Here is a 19,423-nt window from a genome sequence, read left to right as displayed (position 1 = left end):
TATTCAATGCAATGATTTTCCTTCTCAAAGTCTACACGCATTGTCCAGTCCACCACATGTTGACATAATATAATCACTCTTCTTTAAGCTCATCCAAATGCAAGTAGAGATTTATAAACAGATTTGTTGTATATTCACTGACGTAGTAAACACGATTAAATCCATCATCAAGCACACCAATATTTGATGACTTAATATAATATGATAGCAGATTTTCGGCATCTACTTTCGTATTCATATTTTTTTCATATTCTATGTGTAAATGTATTTACAAATTAAAAAAGTTTTTGTACAAGTATATTTGATTTGTTACTGGACATTCTACCAGGTTTCGGTTGCATTCTTTACCATCTAACTGTGCTACAGATTCCCCAGCTAGCTCTCATCTTCCAAATGTCTACCACAAAAAACTCCCATAAACACTCAGTGGTAGCTGTCAAAGCCAACCTTTATATACACTGAAACACTGGTACTGTGGTGAAAGTAGAGTGCACCACGGTTTTGATTTGAGTTATCTTAAATACAGCTTCACGCTTACTGGTGCAGCAGTGAAACAACTTACATCACTTAATAAAGGTTTATCTTACGGTCAAAATTTTATATAAATTCGTTTTCTTTCAGAGTATGTTGATGCAACAGCTCCATAGTTAACAAGCGTATACAACCGCTCGCTCGACGAAAGATCCGTTCCCTAAAACTGGAAAGCTGCACAGGTCACAATAATACTCAAGAAAGACACTAGGAGTAATCCACTAAATTACAGGCCCATAGCATTAATGTCGATATGCAGCAGCACTATGAAACATATATTGTGTTTGATTATAATCGATTATCCCGAAGAGAACGGTCTAGTGACACATAGTCAACACGAATTTCGGAGAGATTGTTCTTGTGAAGCACATGTGGGTCTTTACTCACACGAAGTTTGAGTGCTATCGAGAAGGGATTTCAAATTGAGTTCGTATTTTTAGATATCCAGAATGAATTTTGACACCGTACCTCACAAGCGGCTTGGCTTGTCATAAAATTGCCTGCTTACGCAATATGGTCTCGTTTATGTGATTAGATATCTGATTTCCTGTCGGAGAGGTTGTAATTCTTAGTAATTAACGGAAATTCATCTAGTAAAAGATAGGTTCACACATGGTTCACATGGCTCTGAGCACTATGGGACTTAACTTCTGTGGTCATCAGTCCCCTAGAACTTAGAACTACTTAAACCTAAGGACATCACACACGTCCATGCCCGAGGCAGGATTCGAACCTGCGACCGCAGCGGTCGCCCGGTTCCAGACTGTAGCGCCAAGAACCGCTCGGCCACTCCAGCCGGCTAAAAGATAGGTAATTTCTGTCGTTTCCCAAGATAATTTTATAAGTTCTACGCTCTTCATTATCTATATAAGTGATTCAGGAGATAATCTAAGCAGCCGTCTTAAGTTGTTTTCAAATGATGTTATCTTTTGTCGGCTAGTAAAGTCATCAGAAGTTTAAAAAAAATTGCAAAAGGATTTAGATAAGATATCTGTATGGTGCGAAAATTGGCAATTGACTCAAAACAATGAAAGGTGTGACGTAGTCCAAAAGGAATCCGTTAAACTTCCGTTACACGATAAATCAATCAAATCTAAAGGCCGTATATTCAGCTAAATATCTAGGAATTACAATTATGAAACAACTTAAATTCGAAAGTACACATAGAAAATGTACCTTTTAATGGTGCAAAATCTAGAAGATGCAACAGATCTATTAAAAAGCCTGCTTACACTCCGCTTGCCCGCCCTCTTTTGGGGTACGGCTGCATGGTATGAGATCCTTACCGGATTGGATTAAGCTGAAATCATTAAAACGAAGGCGTTTTTCCTTGCAACCGGATTTTGTCACGAAATTTCAATCACCAACTTTCTCCTCCGAATACAAAAATATTTTGTTGTCGCCGACCTACATATGGAGAAACGATAATCATAATAAAATAAGGGTAATCAGAGCTCGCACAGAAAGATATATGTGTTCGTTTTTTCCGCACGCTGTTGGAGAGTGAAATAATAGAGAATTAGTGTGAAGGCGGTTCGATGAACCCTGTGCCACGCCCTTAAGTGTGATTTGCAGAGCAGCCATGTTGATGTAGATGTAGATGTAGATGCAGACTGAAAGTGAGGACATGAATACATGACCGGAAGTGCCACCATCTTGTATCGTTAGAATTATTTATATTGGCTCCTATAAATAACACCAAAAATTGTATGTTCTTCAGATGAAGAATTGAAATGTGCTTGCGCCTAATACAGAGCGATTTTGCTACAGCATTATAATGGTTACAATCTGTGATCAATTCGATTGTCAAGGACAGCAACAGCTACCGTAAAATACCGAGGAGTAAGCAGCGTAAAGTGGATCTAAAGTAACTACCACTAAGAACACACGCACGCACAGCCCATGTGGCACAAGATATACAATCCCCTAGCCCACATTCAATTTGATACTCATTCCACTCTAGAATAGTGCTTTCGAAAAAACGAATAACTCATGTGTTACCACCTCGCGGAAAGATACTGTTGTACTACGCTAAGCAATGTATAATTAATGGTGTAGCAATATGGTTTACCTGATCAATGCTCTGGAGAACTATCAGTCGGCCCTCCACTATATTCTTGCCATTAAAAATTAAGGTATTGAATATGCATGGAAAAGTTCGAAACGCAATTATATTAAGTCGTCATGGCTCTTGTTTCTGTAATTTTTTTTTTGAGAGGGGGGGGGGGCGTAAGTCAATATAGATTTTCTGTCGACAATATTAAGAAAAACCTATTTGGACCTTCTTATATGGGATGGTTACATTGTATCTAAATCCTAATCGTGTTATTCCATAGGTCTTAAGAAAAGAAGCATCATAAAACGCTACCGTTTCCATAAAACTGTTATCCCACTGGTATTAAGAAAAAAACGTAATGTTAGTAGTCCCACAAGTAATGAATTTTCCCCGATTTTAAGAAAAGAAGATAATGTATTGAATACACTCAGACCGCGTCCTATTAAGGAAATTATCTAAAAGTTACTGCATTACATGTAAGAGACATATGCTACCCTACCCTAAATCCAACATCAAAGTCACTCCACTCTCAAATAACATGTGGGGAAAATGAGCAGTACACTTAATGTTTACATGTAGAAATTAGTATTGCGACACAGCGGTTTCTAACCCAAACTAACGTTATCCAAGATGGCGGCGATGACGTCACCCAACCCCGAGGCAGTTTCTGGCCCAAAGTACCGTAATCCAACATGGTGGGAAAGTGCCATATCTTCCTGCCACGCCACCTGCGATGCCCCCCCTGGTGGGAAGCTCAAATTCCATAAGGACAATGCAACCTCTGATAACCTAAGAAAATGGTGGGAAAGAAAGGGCACTTGGGCTACCTCCACTAACCTAAGCCATCTGACCGCCACTTCATCCTAGGAACTGGCGCCAAGTGTGAATTTGGGCGATAAAGAAAGGTCACTTTGGCTGTCTCTAATAATCTAAGAAAATGGCAGGAAAGAAAGCTCACCTCCATCAACCTAAGTCACCCAACCGCCATCTCCTCCTAGTAGGGATTGGTTGGATTAATAGGATCATCACATGTGCTCGATGCCTGCTGTGAATGGACATGGATCTGTAGTATTTGTATGTAGTTTGGAGAAGCACCGCAACGCAGTAGCAAAATTCACATCCTTCCCCCCAGTTCCAGTACTGTCTTCTACTTCATGTTGCAAGAGATGATCTCATTTCCATTAAATGGTCAAAACACAGTTCTGTCACAGTAACTCAACTTCGCCTGTTTCTGCACGGATTGCAGGAGGTGGTAGATATAGTTTCCTCTGACGCCTACTCAGTTCCGACTTACACTGGAACGATCACTTGCGCAAAGGTGCAGGGATGGTAGCGTAGAGTCTGAGGAGGCATTTGCAGGATACATAGGGGCTAACTAAAATGACACGCCAATTTTACTGTAGCAGATAGGTTCGAGAAAGGTGCATCGTTTGGAGATATGACAGTGCCAGGAATGTGACTGACTGGTGGTTGTTATCACTAAGGGACCCATTGCACGTATGTGCTTGAATGGAATGACTTGACTCCAAATCCCAGAGAGCATTCCTAGCGGCTAGCGTGGCATTAGAGATCTGAAAAGCTTGTGTACATTTCTTACGACCTCAATAATCACACCATCTACTACTGTTTGTGACCCTTCTCAATCAACCAATGCCTATAGCCTAGTGGATATACCACTGACCCTCTGAAACTGCATCGACACAGAATGCATTACAAATACTATAGAGTTATCTAGCTGGAGCGGTGTGAGGGAGTCGCAAAAACCGCTTACATACCACGTTCCTTAGCCGAATCACTTTCAAAATGCGGTAATTTTATCACGAAGTTGCATCGTGGGCTATATGTTGGTCTGATAATATATGTTCCTACGATCACCGTCTCGGTATTTGTCTGGAAAAACCACCTCATTCAGAGGTAATGTCATACCTTGATTTATAAATCCAGTATGGCTTTTGTTGGGATCGGGTTTTCTTAATATCTGGCCTATTACGTCTCTCTTTCTAGCACACGGTAGTAGCACTCACCACCCATGGTTGATTTTCGGTCAGTATTATTTTGAACCATGTGGAATCATTTGTTGTTCAAGTATTATACTTCATAGTAGTAGACGATGTGTGATAGGTTCACCTTGAACCTCAGGCCTATAATGTATGTGTTTGTGTTCCGACATGTGCAACAGGGAATGACTATGGTGAGTCGTAAGAAAGGTATGGATTTGACGTTGAGTACTGTGATAGCAAAGGGAGGAGTATGTCAAGTCATAAGAATGGTACAAATATTTCTATTTCCAGAGCCACAGCCATCAACAGGGTGTATTTCCGATACATCGCTCATTGTTGAATGTTGTTCAACTGAAACCTCAATTGCAACATTTAGTTGTAAGTACACGGATAAAATATACAGGGTGAGTCACCTAACATTACCGCTGGATATATTTCGTAAACCACATCAAATACTGACGAATCGATTCCACAGACCGAACGTGAGGAGAGGGGCTAGTGTAATTGGTTAATAAAAACCATAAAAAAATGCACGGAAGTATGTTTTTTAAAACAAACCTACGTTTTTTTTAAATGGAACCACGTTAGTTTTGTTAGCACATCTGAACATATAAACAAATACGTAATCAGTGCCGTTTGTTGCATTGTAAAATGTTAATTACATCCGGAGATATTGTAACCTAAAGTTGACGCTTGAGTACCACTCCTCCGCTGTCCGATTGTGTGTATCGGAGAGCACCGAATTACATAGGGATCCAAAGTACATCTGATGTAATGTCGCCGCAGGCTGCCACAATACGTTGTTTCATATCCTCTGGGGTTGTAAGCACATCACGGTACACATTCTCCTTTAACGTACCCCACAGAAAGAAGTCCAGAGGTGTAAGATCAGGAGAACGGGCTGGCCAATTTATGCGTCCTCCACGTCCTATGAAATGCCCGTCGAACATCCTGTCAAAGGTCAGCCTAGTGTTAATTGCGGAATGTGCAGGTGCACCATCATGCTGATACCACATACGTCGACGCTTTCCCAGTGGGACATTTTCGAGCAACGTTGGCAGATCATTCTGTAGAACCGCGATGTATGTTGCAGCTGTTTGGGCCCCTGCAATGAAGTCAGGACCAATGAGGTGGTCGCCAATGATTCCGCACCATACATTTACAGTCTACGGTCGCTGTCGCTCTACCTGTCTGAGCCAGCGAGGATTGTCCACGGACCAGTAATGCATGTTCCGTAGATTCACAGCCCCGTGGTTTGTGAAACTCGCTTCATCGGTAAACAGGTAGAACTGCAACGCATTCTCTGTTAATGCCCATTGACAGAATTGCACTCGATGATTAAAGTCATCACCATGTAATTGCTGATGTAGCGACACATGAAACGGGTGAGAGCGGTGACGATGCAGTATGCGCATGACACTACTTTGACTCAGTCCACCGGCTCTCGCAATGTCCCGTGCACTCATGTGTGGGTTCATGGCAACAGCAGCTAACACACCAACTGCACCCGCTTCTTCTGTGACGGGCCTGTTACGGACCCGTTTGCGTGCTACGACCATACCTGTTGCATGCAGTTGGCGGTAGATGTTTTGCAATGTGCGCACGTTGGATGCTCTCTGTCCGGGTACCGTTCTGCATACACCCTGCAGGCTTCAGCTGCATTTCGTCGACACTCGCCATAGATGAGTATCATCTCCGCCTTTTCAGAGTTCGAATACACCATGGTCACAGTTCCTACAACACTACACTATCACAGACGTCTGGTAACACGATGTACTACAGTTGGTCTGCGTGCGGAGACGAATGCAGAATAACAATAGCAGCAAGCGCTACATGCGGACACTGCGACAGCTATACCAAACCACAACAGTGCACTACAGCCACACTCGTAAACACGGTCGTCATCGTAAACATATCCCTGCAGATGCTGCTCGCCGACCGTGGCCCGTGTTTGTTACAACACACAACTGAACGTCGGAGGTTTCAAGCGTCAACTTAGATTACAATATCTCCGGATGTAATTAACATTTTACAATGCAACAAACGGCACTGATTACGTATTTGTTTATATGTTCAGATGTGCTAACAAAACTAACGTGGTTCCACTTAAAAAAACGTAGGTTTGTGTTAAAAAACATACTTCCGTGCATTTTTGTATGGTTTGTATTAACCAATTACACTAGCCCCTCTCCTCACGTTCGGTCTGTTGAATCGGTTCGTAAGTATTTGATGTGGTTTACGAAATATATCCAGCGGTAACGTTAGGTGACTCACCCTGTATTTGTGACCGGTTTCCTAGGGTAATGATTCTACCTGTGCATGCTTGGCTTCCAGTGCTGGTGGCCTATGTGGGGATGATTCACATTTCCCATTAACGGTAGAAGTCCTTCAAATGGAGAGACCTGTTGGAGTGCAGGAATGTTGACGTCTTAAATGGATTGTCCTCCAGACGACCGAATAGCGAACTAATACTTGGTATGTGTTGGACAGCTTTCGTGATCGCATGGAAATCTGACGATATTCAATATGGACAGGTATTTGCGATGGGTCATTATTCCCTCTCATGCGAATTTTTCAGTTGACTGCTTCTTCACATTTCACGTCATTGTTTAGTTGGGAGAACATTGATTGTGTTGTGTGCTTTTAGAATTTGGAAGACATGTTTGCCAGTTCTCTAGACATGAGAAACACCTTAGTTGACTTTGTACATTATAGGGATGATTTGGAATCTCTTACATCAGCAACATCAGTATTCGAGAGTGCAATATCAGTTTACTCTATTTGTTTCGAGTTCTCACGTAAAGGTCTCCACAGACGGGATAATTGCAAATGTTTCAGGTTTGTAGAGAAATAATTTGCAGTCTATACCTTCGGAAGTATGTTGCACAATCGATTGTTAGGCTACTGCTGTGTCGTTGATGTCGAGAAATACCGTGAAAATGGCAAAATATTATGGTGAACCATGCGAAAATAGATATGTTTTTACAATCCTTGAGTCTGGAGATGGGTGAAAGCGTTTATGACGAGGGGAAGCGAGTCCGAATTTATAGAACAGTTCTGACCATGACTTCGATCCACTGAGGGTGCTCTGGTCATGCGCTGGGGGTGGATGCCCACCCAATCTCACAGTATATATATAGTGCCGCGAGTATACGTACTGTGCTGTCTGTCTTTGTGGTATATGTAAAAGGGTTGACTTTGTTTGGTGGAGGATACGAATTCCATGTTTACTACACCAAAACGGTATGCGGTCATATATTGCTGGGTAGGAGATTGGTTTGACGTTCTAGTATTCAAGCTCCTGTCCTCAGTGGGAGAGCAGTGTAATTGAGTAGGAGTCTCTCTGTATTTGATGATATATTGGGTACGTAGTGATATATTGATGGGTCACAGGTCGATTTCACGTTCTAATATTCAAGCTCTTGTCTGCAGTGGGCCAACATTGTAGTTGAGTAAGAGTCTTTCCGTGTTTGACGGTATGTAGGGCATATTGCAGGGTTTTATTGTTGGGGCAATATGGCTATCTGTGTAAAATAGTTTTTTGCTGCTGAAAGTCTCGTCTGCAGAAAGAAAAAGAAAAGGTGGTTGTACCTCCACACCAACGGCTTCAGTAATTCGGTGGGTAAATTCGATAAGACCCAATCATAATCCCCCATTCATTCACAAGACGTCCTTTGAGCTGGGATATAGGAGTCTATAAATAGCGGTGAGAACGTTTGTGTATCTTGAAAGCACGAAGGGTGGAACATGATGGAAGGTGTACCACGTTAGGGCCATCATGAGGACTGAATTCGCCGTTATTTCACGCTTTTTTCGTAAACAGATTTTGTTAGGGCAAGAATTTCCGTGCGTACAAGCGGAGACATCAAAAAATCGAGCGTTATCTACACTCCTGGAAATAAAAAAAAGAACACATTGACGCCGGTGTGTCAGACCCACCATACTCGCTCCGGACACTGCGAGAGGGCTGTACAAGCAATGATCACACGCACGGCACAGCGGACACACCGGGAACCGCGGTGTTGGCCGCCGAATGGCGCTAGCTGCGCAGCATTTGTGCACCGCCGCCGTCAGTGTCAGCCAGTTTGCCGTGGCATACGGAGCTCCATCGCAGTCTTTAACACCGGTAGCATGCCGCGACAGCGTGGACGTGAACCGTATGTGCAGTTGACGGACTTTGAGCGAGGGCGTATAGTGGGCATGCGGGAGGCCGGGTGGACGTACCGCCGAATTGCTCAACACGTGAAGCGTGAGGTCTCCACAGTACATCGATGTTGTCGCCAGTGGTCGGCGGAAGGTGCACGTGCCCGTCGACCTGGGACCGGACCGCAGCGACGCACGGATGCACGCCAAGACCATAGGATCCTACGCAGTGCCGTAGGGGACCGCACCGCCACTCCCCAGCAAATTAGGGACACTGTTGCTCCTGGGGTATCGGCGAGGACCATTCGCAACCGTCTCCATGAAGCTGGGCTACGGTCCCGCACACCGTTAGGCCGTCTTCCGCTCACGCCCCAACATCGTGCAGCCCGCCTCCAGTGGTGTCGCGATAGGCGTGAATGGAGGGACGAATGGAGACGTGTCGTCTTCAGCGATGAGAGTCGCTTCTGCCTTGGTGCCAATGATGGTCGTATGCGTGTTTGGCGCCGTGCAGGTGAGCGCCACAATCAGGACTGCATACGAACGAGGCACACAGGGCCAACACCCGGCATCATGGTGTGGGGAGCGATCTCCTACACTGGCCGTACACCACTGGTGATCGTCGAGGGGACACTGAATAGTGCACGGTACATCCAAACCGTCATCGAACCCATCGTTCTACCATTCCTAGACCGGCAAGGGAACTCGCTGTTCCAACAGGACAATGCACGTCCGCATGTATCCCGTGCCACCCAACGTGCTCTAGAAGGTGTAAGTCAACTACCCTGGCCAGCAAGATCTCCGGATCTGTCCCCCATTGAGCATGTTTGGGACTGGATGAAGCGTCGTCTCACGCGGTCTGCACGTCCGGCACGAACGCTGGTCCAACTGAGGCGCCAGGTGGAAATGGCATGGCAAGCCGTTCCACAGGACTACATCCAGCATCTCTACGATCGTCTCCATGGGAGAATAGCAGCCTGCATTGCTGCGAAAGGTGGATATACACTGTACTAGTGCCGACATTGTGCATGCTCTGTTGCCTGTGTCTATGTGCCTGTGGTTCTGTCAGTGTGATCATGTGATGTATCTGTCCCCAGGAATGTGTCAATAAAGTTTCCTCTTCCTGGGACAATGATTTCACGGTGTTCTTATTTCAATTTCCAGGAGTGTATTTCCGGGACACTATACAATTTCCGAGAGGTCGCATGGCTCTTATTTTACAAATCCATGTGACATCGGAATAATACTGAGAACCTTTTAGATGGCAAGTCGCCATGTGGAAGTTACGTGGCGAGGTGTCAGTCACACTGGGGCAGGTACGCACGGCTGAACGCATGTCGTATGTTCCATTAGGATCACTACGGGGAAAGTAGTGTGTGCTATTCTGGAACTTGTTTCTATGGTGCGGACTGTGCCGCCAGTATCCACAGGTATAGCAACAGCAACGGTAAACACACGTACTGCCCAGAGGCGTTTCGAGTATTAGATGAGTGTGAGCGCACCTTGGAGTTCTGTGGTGTGGTGGACATGGGTGTGTGCTGTAGCTCACGTGATCAGCAAGGACATGACGGCGGAGTAGATGCGGGCGGCTACTTACTGGGAGTGCGGTGGCAGGTGTGTTTGTTGTAGCCCTAACCCGCTAGCCTGAGGGAGGGCGACCCATGGATGCCAGAGCGATGCTGTGATGGCCGCGGCCAGTGTGGGGTCTGGGCTAGGGGCATTGGTGGCAGTGGATGCATCAGCAGCTGGGATGGTTGCAGCGCTGGGTGTCGAGTGGCGGGATGTGTTTTTCGCTATCAATCTTTTGATTAAACTGTATTCCATCGATTTCACCGACCAATACGATTCTGCGAATTAAAAGAAAACCACCCCATACGTGTTAAAAGTATCGATTTAATTATTTTGAATAAGGGTTGTGTGTGGGTTTGTAACATGGAGCATGCTAAGTGCCGACATTACGTTAAGACACCTAGAGTACAGTGCTGAACTTTTGATTATGCATCATGTTTGCTCCATGTAATTCCTTCTTACAAGACCTACATGTTTCCAAAGAGCAGAGAAATATGAGCAAGAGAAATCCAACCCCCACAAACTGTTTTTTTAATACATAAACAGTTTACTCCTGAATTTCCTGTTATGAGGCCCTTCCTCTCCACCATCGAACCGCCATCTTGGATTACGCGACGGAAGGGAGGACAGCACCCTATGGTGGTGGTACTGAGTGCTAGACCCAGACCTCGTGGTGACCACACTTGATGGTAGAACTGCCTCTAATTGTTTAAAGAAATAGTGTATGCAAAGCAAAGACTTATGTCCAGCATAGGTCGAGTCCTCTCCCCAACCAAGCCCTACTAGGAGGAGGTGGCGGTCAGGTGACTTAGATTAGTGGAGGTGAGCTTTCTTTCTCACCATTTTCTTGCATTCGTAGAGATAGCCCAAGTGATCTTTCTTTACCGCCAAAATTCAAACTTGGCGCCAGTTCCTAGTAAGAGGTGGCGGTCAGATGACTTAGGTTAGTAGAGATAGCCCAAGTGTCCTTTCTTTCACATCATTTTCTTAGCTTAGTAGAGGTAGCCCAACTGACCTATCTATTCACCAAAATTCAAACTTGCCACCAGTTTCTAGGATGAAGTGACGGTCAGATGAGTTAGCTTATTGGAGGTATACCAAGTGCCCTTTCTTCCCCGCCATTTTCTTAGGTTAGTAGTGGTTACACTGTCCTGATGGATTTGTACTTCCCATCAGGGGGGGCATTGCAGGTGGCACGGCAGGGTTGCATGACACTCTTCTGCTACCATGGTTAGCGATGCCTTGGGGTTGGGTGACGTAATGGCCACCATCTTGAATTACGTCATCAACTTATGTCAGTTGATAACGTCATCGCCTCCATCTTGGATAACGATATTTTGGGGTAGAAACTGCTTTGTCCTAATACTGAAATTACTTCCCAGTTTCTGCGTCAGATGGATTAGATGTACGCTATTGTAGCCTTAATCCAATATAAAAGTCATTCCACATTCAAATATGATGTGGGAAAGATGAACAACGAGCCATATCTTTAGATATTTCACTATTCTGTGTGGAATATTATTAAATGAAGCAGACCTCGGAGTATTAAATCCACTTTCTGACCCACATTTTTCCCACTGATCACTGTACGTGGCAGAGGGTACTTTTTACCGATTTTAGTGTTTTTTCTGCCCTGTACATATATGTATGGTGTTAGAGTGCTTATATGTAGTGACGTTACTCTAAGCAATGTCAAAATGATACTATTGTGTTGCAGTAAGATATTACTCTACAATACCTCTAAACGGAAACGTTAAAATGTATCACAAATCACTCGTGCATCTCTGAAGCTCGGTAGTCAATATTTTCTTTTTAAATGTGGCGTGCAGTTTAGCAGGTAGACTGATGTCATATTAGTGTGCACTGGTAGGTGTCCACATGCTTTTGATAAAATTACATTTCACTAAGGGTTTTTTATATTGCTCTCAGAGTATCAGTATCCATTTTAGATGCTCTCACAGCCTGGTGGGAGGGAGAGAGAGGTGGGCTAGCAAGACATTAGTGGAAGGCGTGACCCATCTCAGGATAACGAGATCTTGTGGTGACAGATGACAGATGGTGGTAGCCCTCAGCTTGGATGCACTGTGGCCGCTGTGAATAATTTTTTCCACTTCATCTCTGGCTGAGTCTGGAGGCAGCAGCCTTCAGCAGCTGGTGGCTGCTGCTCTGGCGGTGGCCTGGCCCTCATGGTGTAAGTGGTGGCGTCCCAGATGGGAAATGCAGAGGTTATGCACACTTACAGTGTGGACCACGGAAGAATTTTTTTTCTTGCTTTAATACGGTCTGTAACTGTCTATTCGTATCTTAGTGATGTATTGTGTTTGTGACCTGCAGTTTGTGACATGGCTGCAGAAAACTTTGATTCCCACTGTTATTTACAAGTCCACAGTAATGTTATCGTATAAGATTTCTCTTAGATGACATGAAAGTGACGTCATTGTGTTCTAGCCACCATTTTAGCATCCCTAAGGACCAGGTTAGGAGATATCTGATCGATGATAATTGTTGATTCCCAAAACTACAATAGGTTGCCAATTATTTAAACGTGGGATATCAGTATACTTTGATTACATAATGCTTTGTGGTAACTGTTAAATGTTTGGAGTCTCGATTTACTATGTTTTGGGATACTAGGAGACAATCATCAAAATTGTATCAAGTAATCCCAAAACTAGCATGGGAAGAAGGTGGTGCTACATTGAAATTATTGCAGAAATGCCACTGAGCACAATAATTTGTTACAAATTGCAAAAACCAGGCTGCATGTTAATAGACCAATGTAAAGAACACAGAGAAGTGGGAGAGGTGAGGTGGCTATTTTTTGGGTCATAACAATGTGTAAAAGATTGATCACATGTCAAGTGTATGTGGAAAGATTAGTAGTGCAGATAGCATGAGAGAGTAGTCTCTCTAATGATTGGTAAGATCAAAGAGACTATTGAGTTCTTTTGGAGTGGTGATCAGGGAAATTTCTTGTTGACAGGTAAAACGTTGTATTTGGGTAATAAATAATGGTGTAAAGTAGGTAACTATAAATCATAACAGTAATAAGACTAATTAATAAATTTGATTCGCCAGCAATTACAGTAGATAACTGGGTAATAAATTATGGAGGGTGTGTGACAGTTTATTAAAAAAGAAGGGTAAGCGCAGCGGCTGGCTTTTGGGTTGGGGCTGGGTTGTTTGGGGAGGTCATGGGTCTCATTGGTTTACGGAAGGATCGAGAAGGAAGTCGGCCATGCCCTTTATAAAAGGTGCCATCCCCACATTTACCTGAAGCGATTTAGGGAAATCACGAAAACATAAATCAGCATGGCCGGACGCGGGATTGAACCGTCGTCCTCCCGAACGCGAGTCCAGTGTGCTGGCTTTTGCAAGGGACAGTGAAAGATTATTGGTCCTTGACTTTAAAAATGAAGAGGATGTTCCAGAAAGTACCCTGCACCACTGCTACGACCAAGACCTCCAAATTTTTCCCCAGCAAAACATTTGCGGAACCAGCTTGAACATCAAATCTGTTCGAATTCCCATGTCCAATGCATCAAGTACTAGTTACAATAACTGTTGCCATCTTAGCTCGGGAGAGGATTCAGCGTCTTTATGACACCCTTCCTAACCGAATCATTGCATGAATCCAGGACAGAGCCGAGGAAACGTCATACTGAGTAGTGTGCGCTCATACTCTCAAGTACTTTGTAAATCTGACTCGATTTGTAATCACTGAGAAACTGAAACATGACATGTACTCCCAAACCATGAACTTTCGTTTCGTTTTCTCTTCCCTTTCTGGGTGCTTTATGGACCCTTCTTTCGTCTTTCACGGAGATATCTCGAAAACTAGTTTATTCATGTGTTATAAATAGAAAGAGTTAATAGCTTGGGTGACATTCAAATAGTTTCTGTCTATCACATTTTTTACTTCTTGCCTGAAGATGTAGGGAAGGGCTGTTGTAGCATTGGATTATGGCTGTTAATTGGAATCCTATTTGTTAGTCTTAACGTATCTGTAGATGTTTTCTATACACTTAACGTAGTTCTGTGCTTACTTGAGTATATATATTTATAAATGTCACGCAGGTGAATGGTATTTGTTCAGTTTGTGCGTTTATTCATATAGCATTCAAATTGGCAGGTATTTCGCCATTAATATAACAAACGTTATGACTCCAACTTTCTTCCAAAAGCCATCCCCTCACAGTCATACTTCTTCTTTGCAGCTCTGTAATTAAAATTTAGTTGCTTTGCTGTAAGGCGAGCTTGTTCAAAAAATGTGTGTGAAATCTTATTGGACTTAACTGCTAAGGTCATCAGTCCCTAAGCTTACACACTACTTAACCTAAATTATCCTAAGGACAAACACACACACCCATGTCCGAGGGAGGACTCGAACCTCCGCCGGGACCAGCCGCACAGTCTATGACTGCAGCGCCTTAGCCCGCTCGTAAGGCGAGCTTCCTGCATCAAGTATTGGAGAACAAATCCCAATTTAAATGGAATCATTTTCTGATGAATAGCAGCCATTTGTGATTGATGCTCTTTTTGTTGTGGGATCATGGCCATTTGTATTTGCGACCTGATTCATTTGTCTTTAGAATAAAAGATCAGTAGCCGATTTCAAAACCAGTAAATAGGTTATGCAACTTCTCTTCCAGTTTCCTAGGAGGAATCAGAAAATCTTAACCATCTGCCACGATAAATTGCATTGTATCTGTTAAATCTCTTGCACTAGTGCTAGTTCCTGCCAGTTCTATAACAGAATTCTGAAGATTACTGCAGTGGGATAGATCGAGGAGGTGCAGTACTTAAGGGAATGGTCTACCAAATTTGGACGACAGAATTTGAAATCCACACCCTGACTTACATATCTGTGGGTTCCCTAAATCGGTCAAGGTAAATTGTTTTCAATGCATTAATTTTTTTCTTCCTACTCAGTTAATAAATCTGTTACTTAGAAACATATTTTGATACTTTATTCACATAAGACTCTCAAGGAGATATGTCGTAATTAGTTGGAATAACATGGATAAGATAACTAGATTCCAACGGAATACAAGGAAAATAATCGCACGGTCTTTGCTGACCTTAATCGTTTCCTCAGACCTGAATTACGTCACATACGGCGCACAAACTTATTTCCCGAAGACATTACTTGTGCCAAGAGCTGTAATTTTTTTATCTGACCAGGAAATTTAGATAATAGAAGCCAGCGATAAAAAGACAACCAATAAGGGTGGACTGTGCAAAGGAAACCTTAATTACGTTGTTTGTATGTATTATCACTCAAAGAGGGATAATGAAATTATTATCTCGCACCATGTTGCTTCAGATAACGAGTTATTACATTCAGATGAGAAATACGTTGAGATGAGTCTTTATAGAATGTTTATTAATAGGTACAGTAGCTGCCTAACAACCGATCCATGCTCAAGCTGTCTAATGTGTGCGTGAATGTGTTCTCTAATATGGTGATCTGGCTCTTCGTTTGACGCTGTTGCCGATGAACAAGGGAAAATATTCGCTGATGTGATGTCCAATATCCATATGAATGTTTACATTATCTGTTTTCTAGTAAAACTGTGAAGTAACTTTATTTCGGAAGAATCGAGAGCGCTCTAGTAGATGAGAAAGTGGAAACAGATTTAAACAGATAAATATTCTATTAAAACCAGTATTTGTGAAGCATCGAAGTTGCAATGAGAATTATCCTTTACTAGCGGTAACTAGTTTTGGACGTAGCATCCATTATCAAACAATCGCCTTCATCGGAAATTTTGAAATGCAGTACATGCAGTACATTTGAAAGTAGCCATTTGCCCTGTTTCTGTTGGTTAGAAACATTGATCATAAATTCTGGACGTGCTTTATATATTACTTAGAATTGCTGGACATGGGAAATCACAAATGTTTTGGATGTAGTGCATTTCAGTATTTACGATGAAGACAATGGTTTGGTAATGGACGTTACGTCCAAACCTAGTCACTGCTAATAGAGGATATTTCATATTTCTCACTGAAACTTGGACATCTTCACAAATAGCAACTTTAATAAAATAAAATAAGTTGCTGATACGTTTTTCCTGCGTCATGTTTGAGGTTTAAAGATAAATATTTGTCATTTTCTGATCTATACATACGACGGAACGTCTGTTGTAAGTAACAATCGTTTGGGGCCACGGATGATTGGAGAGAGAGAGAGAGAGAGAGAGAGAGAGAGAGAGAGAGAGAGAGAAGAGGCATGGATGTCGGAGTGTCAGAGGAGAGTATGGAAGAAAATCAAAAGCGAGAAGCTGTAATTAAGGTATGGTGTGTTCTCGAGTGTATATCAATTGTTTGTGTTGATGTTGCCTATTTGTTTTTCAAAACAAAGAAATGCACACTGAATTTACTTCATAGTTAAAGAGAAACACTGCCTGATTTGCGTAGTCGACAATTAGTTTTCTACGTCTGTGCCCTCCACCCCCCCCCCCCCCCCCCCACTCCACACACACACACCTACTACCAGCTATCTACCAGCTATGCCACTCCCAAAATATGATGAGATTTCCATTCTCGGACAACTCACAACTCAGTTTGCAACTGTCTATGAGCTGCGCCGTTTCAGCTCAAGAGTCTCCCTCCCTCCTCTCGTCTCCATTCTCTCGCCAGACCACTTGTGTGTGTCTCGTAACTCAAGCTCTGTACACCTTGGTGAAAGGATCATCACGAAGCTCCAGCAGCAGAGATCAGCAGCAGATGAGCTGTCAATGTGATCTGTTTTGGTGGGTTCAGAATGACAGATATTTTGTAAATAATAATATCGATCAATTTCAAAATGCTCGAACACAGCCATTAGTCGTCCTTTCCTTTCAGCCTTTATTAAAGGAAATCTAAATTTCGGCTAGTAACTAGCCTTTATCAATCCAGTATTTCAGAGTTTTAATAGATTTCCTAGTGGGCCAGTCCCCTGTCAGAGCTCCTTTCAAGTTCTTTCAAGACTGAACTAAGTCTTGAATGTACTGTGACAGGAGCCCGAATATCAAGGGACTGACTTACTAATACATGTATTAAATCTCTGAAATACTGAGTCTTGAATGAACTGTGATAGCAGTCTGAACAACAGGGGGCTGACGTACTATAACATGTATTAAAACTCTGAAATAATGCATTGATAATGGCTAGTTACTAGCCGAAATCTAGATTTCCATTAATAAAGCCTGATAGCTGTGCTCCATCACTTTGAAAGCCATATCGCAGTCGTAGAGTGCAATCCACATTCCTAAAGGAAGGTACGTTGATGAATAATACCGATATACAGATAGAAAATTATTTTCTGGTTTATTTACAATATGTACATGTAATATTTTCTTTTCTAACAAACTTCTTTTCTGCAATACATATTTACTTGGTAACAATTTTCTTTCGTGAAGATAGACTTTAATAACGACTAGAAACTTATACACACACATTTTTTTACACTAACACTAACAAAGGATTGAAAGACCAAAAAGGAATCCATATACAACATTTTTTATGGCAGTTGTTAAAAAAATACCGTTATAGAGATTTTCTTTGGTACAGTTATCATTCTTTTAAATAGAAACTTTCTTTATTTAGCGTGCAGTTAACTGACACACACACACACACACACACACACACACACTCATGTAAAATATGTGAATTTTTCCATACTGCTCTGCCTAAACTTGTGCACACGTACACTATTTGGAAATAAGTAGCCATCCACTGTTTTTATCACCCGAGAATAGTGTGTGTACAGGAGGGTTTTGATTTCGTCCTCACAAATGTACCGTTTGTCATCATAGCATGACAGACTGACTTTCAGATGTGACACAGCGTGTATCACGTGGTCTTGAAACTAGGTGCTTACTTGCTGTACTATCTATGGGGGATGAGACAGAGAACCACCAACATCATCGAGGTGCCACATCTCATAATCATGAGTGCCACTGAGGACGCACAACACAAAGCCTTAGAACACACTCGATTTCACTTGTATCTGTATGGTATGTGTAAATTTTTCATCTAAGATCCACAAATTCCTTAAAAATCTTGATATTCGCCTCGCCTATTTGTTTTGAGGCGTTATATACTCAGGATTATCGACTGTCTACCGTGATGGGCCAAATGAGTTGAGGTGGTAATATTATTGCTTCATATGGATCCCAGCCTTTCACCAAATAGAGGAGGCTGTCTGTATCCATATAAAGTAACTTAGGCTATGCAAAATTGGTTTTTGCAGTACAGCCAGTTGGTAGACGAATAACGACAACGTTATTTCAACATACATTGGAGAAGATTCGAGTAGTAATCTTTTACGGACATGGAAGGATAAATGAAAAACAAATACAGCAGCAATAAGTGGGCTTCGAACACGGGGTGCAAAACTGCAAAGCCGCGACGCTGGTCCCTGTGCCATCTCTCCAGTCAAAAGTGTCCCACCCTAAAAGATACATATAGTACCTCGAAAACCTTGACCGTCATTTTCTCAGAAAAGTTCGAGATCTGCAGATAAGCTGAGACAGGTGTTCACTTATTTTGTTACCTCTTTCGCAGAGCGAAATTTCTGGCCTTGTATTGAAGGATTACATACTAATCAATACAATACATTTATTAAAATGCAGAGAAAGTAATGGAAAAGATTGTTGGTGGAGAAATTTAACATTGATTTGCGGATACGTTGACCGGCCTATACTTTCACAACTCTCAACTACCATTCCATTGTCGTCAGTGTTTAAAAAACGCAATGAAACTTTGGGCACCAGAAATAAATAATGTGATCTGAACTTTTCTTAACCGCTTTATTAAGCCCCATCGAAGAAAAAAATTAGTACGAAACCAAAATCAAACCGTGTGTTCCATAATCAAAATTATTAATATAATGAAAGATACTAGGATGAAGTACCACATATATAGCTCCAAACTTAGTTGAGCATAATAACTTCGATGTAATCCATCTTAAACCTAAATCCTCATTTCATAACATCCGTTGCAGTCAGATACGTGTTCTTCATTTATCGAGTCAATATCTGGCACTTGTGGCCAAAGAAATTTCATTCATTTCTTTCGGAGATATTTGACATTATATATTATAAGTTAATCACTGCCTGAACTACAACAGCTTGTACTT

The sequence above is a fragment of the Schistocerca nitens genome, chromosome 5 (assembly GCF_023898315.1).
Source record: "Schistocerca nitens isolate TAMUIC-IGC-003100 chromosome 5, iqSchNite1.1, whole genome shotgun sequence".
In the NCBI taxonomy this organism is placed as follows: domain Eukaryota; kingdom Metazoa; phylum Arthropoda; class Insecta; order Orthoptera; family Acrididae; genus Schistocerca; species Schistocerca nitens.
Note: the sequence above shows the minus strand (reverse complement) of the source record.